The following is a 4,771-nucleotide window of genomic DNA, read 5'->3' on the forward strand; positions in this document are numbered from 1 at the left end:
TTTGTGCGAAAACTGATTTTGCGACCAAAAAAAAAAACAAAAAGTCGCTCGACCTGGTTTACCCCTATGGAATCCAACACAAAAACTGAAAATCGGTATTTATCTGTATGAAAATTGAAATATCGGTATTTTGAGAGAGCATATCTGTATTCCTGTATCGAGTCCAAAAATCGGTATAAATACCGAGAAATCGGTATAGTTGGCTCTTTGAAAACACATAACTAATGGTTTGAGTTGCGTTTACTCAAATTCTTTAACTGGAACAATATGTCAAATGGATTTGAGTATGGATTTGAGTAAAATCTACTAAGGCCATGAGTTCTCTCGAGTTCTTCTTTATTCATACATTAGAGTAAGCGTTGAATTTTCAAACATTTGAGTGAAAAAGCAGTACTTCTAGCAGTTCAGTGCGTTTTCATTCTAGGAATATTCTTATCGCGAATTTAAGAACGCGCAAGAATACGTCGTTTTTCTTTACCATTTCTAGATCCGGCCTTTGTTGAAATCATGAATCATCAATCATAGATCTGTTCAACAATGTTAATTTTGTGGTTTCATTATGCGCTAAGTGAGCTAAGTCCAACATAAGAGGATATCAAAGTCGTTCAATTTTGACTCCTTCTCTTCCTTTTGGGGCACAGACCGAGTCGATCCATTGGATCCAGGATTTTGACTCCAATACGGTCAAATTGAACGGTTTTCAATCACTTTTTTGCCCTTCATATAAAAAAAAAAGAATTATTTTAATTAGGGAATCCTTTTATATAAACATTAGCAAAAAAGAAAGGCTTCCCAGAATTCGGCACTTCGTTATCAAAAATCATATCAACTTTCTGAAAGTCGTAAGTAAGTCGTATTCACGACAAAACTCATATTATGATGGTTTATCACGAATATCGATGAAAGCCGGAAGTCTTGGATCTTGGATTAACGGAAACGGCTTCGAACGTCGTTCAGAATCAGTCATCCACACATCAAATCCGTTCGAAAAATACTCATATTGGAAGTCGCCATCTTGGATTTAGAAACGGCTCGAAACATCGTTTTCGTCAGACTTGTCCACTTGTCAAATCTGTTCGAAAAAAACTCATATTGAATAAGAGAAACCATTATTCCGATCCTGTATGGCTTCTGTTGAATGGCTTCGTATTCAACAGAAGAGAAGATAAACAAAGTTACGACAGTAATTTCAGTGAAAGTTCACAGAGATTTCAAGAAAACTATTTTGGTCGAGACGAAGTTCGACGGGACGGGCTAGTTTGATTATAAAATAGTAAAATAATTCTATTATCCACATCTCGGAAGTCGACGTAGTCCATTTGTATATAATTCGTTTGTGGGAATTATATATGAATCATGATTCTAAATGATTAAAATTTAGCCCATTCACACAGCAATAGAAACCTAAAAACTGTTCTAAAAAGCGTTGAAAATACGTTGTTCCAATACCGCCCCGAAAATCTACTCTACAATGCAATTTTAAAACAAAAAGAAGTCAAACGGGATGGTTCGAGTACATTGGACGAAACTGTTCACAGTTATTCAAATGCAAATAATTTGAAATTTCGGAACACTCTGGGTTGATATATATTTCGAATCGCGTTTGGGCCAATTGAAGACGCGTTTGGACTCAAATAAATAACTGAACTTGCAATTTTAAGCAATTGACGCAGCAATTTGGATTTCAAAACTACCTCAAACATCGTCCGGTCTGACCCGTCTACTCATCAATTCCGTTCCGAAAATATCGTCCATATTGTATGGGTTTTCAAGGAATATCAACAAACCGGAAGTCGCCATCTTGGATATTGAATCAACTTCAAACATCGTTTTCTGACATCTACTCATCAAACCCGTTCGAAAAACATACCAATATTGTGATGGTTTGTAACGAATATTGTTGAACCGGAAGTCGCCAAAGGCAAAAAAAAAATATAGGAATACTTTCAACTACAATAAGTATAAATCTATGGTTAGCTCCGCAAACGGTTCTGAACATTGACCAAAAATAGACCTGGTTGATTTATAAAAAAAATTAGTTTGATTTAATCATCCAGGAGTAGCATCAATTTTTACTCCTAATCTAGGAATGGTTCATGAATGAAGAACATCAGTAGCTGTTACTAAAGTCGGCACTTCGTTATCAAAAATCATACCAACTTTCTGCCCTCTGGCCATACCTTTTTTTCTATTGGTCCTAAAAATCTCATTTCGGCACGGTTGGAAAGGTCTACTGACTGAGAGTGAGTCAAAATTTAAATTTAAATGACAATCTGAAATCAAAGAAAGTTCACCAAACCAAAAAAAAATACGAATTATTATGATGAACGTGATGAAAGACCCCACCCCCCCAGAGTCAGAGACAACGACGAGAGTATATAATTCTCAACTCGTGTTAGCGAGCGATATGCTGCGCGCAACAACCCAGCACAGGGATGGCAGGCCATTTTTTCCAAAAATTCTGTGACCAAACCCAAACAAAACCTGTGTCTGTGAAAATAAATCTGCTGTGACCGTTCGTTTTGCGGCGTACCCCAATAGCAGTGTGTCAGTTCACAATCACACAATTTGGTGAGCAAAAAATAAAAAAAACAAAAGGTCTCACTACCTACCCATTTTCCTCCGTCCGTCCCGCCGTAGTACCACATCATCATCGGCCATCATCGGCACACACAGGCAGTATAGGCAGATCGAATTCAATTTAGTGAGCAAAAAACACGCTCCGCCTTTTGTTTTCGGTACCTTTTTCCTCAACCGCTGAATGCTGAATGTGCTGAATGAAGTGTTATAATATGCCCCCGCCTTAAGAAATTATTAAGATATTTCCAAGTGTATTAATATATTTTACTCGAGAATGTGAGTATTTCATTGCAATGCGGCTAAGGAACATAACATTTTCAATGACTCAAATAGAAAAGATGAGAATTCTCAGATTGATATAAACACATTTTTCAAAATGACCACATTCTTAGTTTTTTTTCGCTTGCCTCAGACATTGCCATGCTCCAGCAGCCGTAAAATATGTCTCACAACAATATGTCAATGGCATGACACACACACACAACGAAAGACATTTTACCCCACAACAATGAGATGCATTATGCTTCTTGAAATGTCCATAAAGTCCAACTGTTTTGAGATAATCAGAATGTCAAAGAAATGGCGGATAAAACGCTTATTTAGTCGAAGCAAAATCTTACATCGAAAAGCTGCCAAATGGAATTTTCAGTTTTTTCATACTTTCTAGCAAACGACAAATACCAAACTTTCATAGCAGAAAGATCCTACGAAAAGTGTTAGTGTTAGTGATAAATTTTTGGTTTAGAAAAGTCTTAAATGCTTTCAAGAAAGGAAGGAGGGCATTTTGGCTAGCAGTAGCAGGCTTTATAAGACTTTCCCCTACCCTTTGGCTTTGGCTAAACTGTGCTCGCTCGATGATCTTCTGTCCAAACAAAATCTGTGTGTGAAAATCGGTCATTTATTCATCGGAATCTGTGTGATCATTTTCAGAAATCTGTGAAAATCTGTGTCATTTTCAGAAATCTGTGCAGAAAATTCAAAATCTGTGAAACATCTGTGATTAATCTGCCTGACCTACCTGCCTTTTTTTATTTCGGGCAAACGCAATTTGTCATAACTTTCTAGTTCTAGTTGTCGTAAATTACTTCGAATATGGAACCTCTGAAGTAAAGCTTCATATTTTTGGTGACTTCGATCAACAACATGTAATGCGGACTTCATTTCTGACATTGAAAAAATGAATCAATCTTACACCTACAGTCCACAGTAGGAGAAAGCGCGAAACATTGCACTACTTTTTCGACAAAATTTCTAATTTTGGCCTACATCAAGTAAACTCCGCAAAAAAAAAAATCAACAAAACGCATATTTAGACCTTCTTTTCACAAATTGCACAGAAGACTGTTACACTATTAGAGCAGCACTGTAGCAATTTTGAGCAAAACTACAAAGCAAAACTACAAATTTTCACTAGTCGGTTTTTCAAGTGATTGCATAACCTTTCTATATGAGAAAGGCAAAAATGAAAACACACAATGGGAAATTCTTGAAAAATAGTTACAAGTTACACAAAATTACAAAGAATCGTTGCTTATTGCCTAAGATTTATAAATAATTTGAAACAAATTAGCGCTGGATAACAATAAAACAGCAGTTAATGCAGAAACAATGCAAAACGCTGGATTTGAATTTCACAAATGGAAATCCAATTCAGGTTACATTGCAAATGAACCAGGAAAATCAATTAAAATTTTGGAATTAAATTGGAATTCTAAAACCGACAGTTTAGGTTTCAGCAGCGAAACGGAATATAAACAAAAAACGACAAAAAAAACAAATACTGTCTGAAATCCAGAAAATATTCGATACTCTGGGAATATTAAGCCCTGTGATTGATCACGGAAAAATACTCATGCAAAATATTTTTGAAAAGCTAAATATTAGACTGGGATTCTGCAATACCCAAAGAACTGACTGGAAGACTGCAGTGGGAATGGTATAATCAACAAATAGTTGGACTGTCCCAAATCATCCCAATTCCTCGCGTTATGTACATTCGAGAAGAAGAATCAGTAGAACTATTGGGCAGATTCAATGCTAACCTTGAATTTTATCAGTAAACCCGCTAACAAATAGCCTACATCCCCATTGCTAATCGAGTTACTATTATTCAACAAAGATCATCTATACTAGAATGGCGGCATCATGTCAGTTCAAAAGAAAACCCAGCTGATCTGATGATCGCGAGGTG

The sequence above is a fragment of the Malaya genurostris genome, chromosome 3 (genome assembly GCF_030247185.1).
Source record: "Malaya genurostris strain Urasoe2022 chromosome 3, Malgen_1.1, whole genome shotgun sequence".
NCBI classification, from domain to species: domain Eukaryota; kingdom Metazoa; phylum Arthropoda; class Insecta; order Diptera; family Culicidae; genus Malaya; species Malaya genurostris.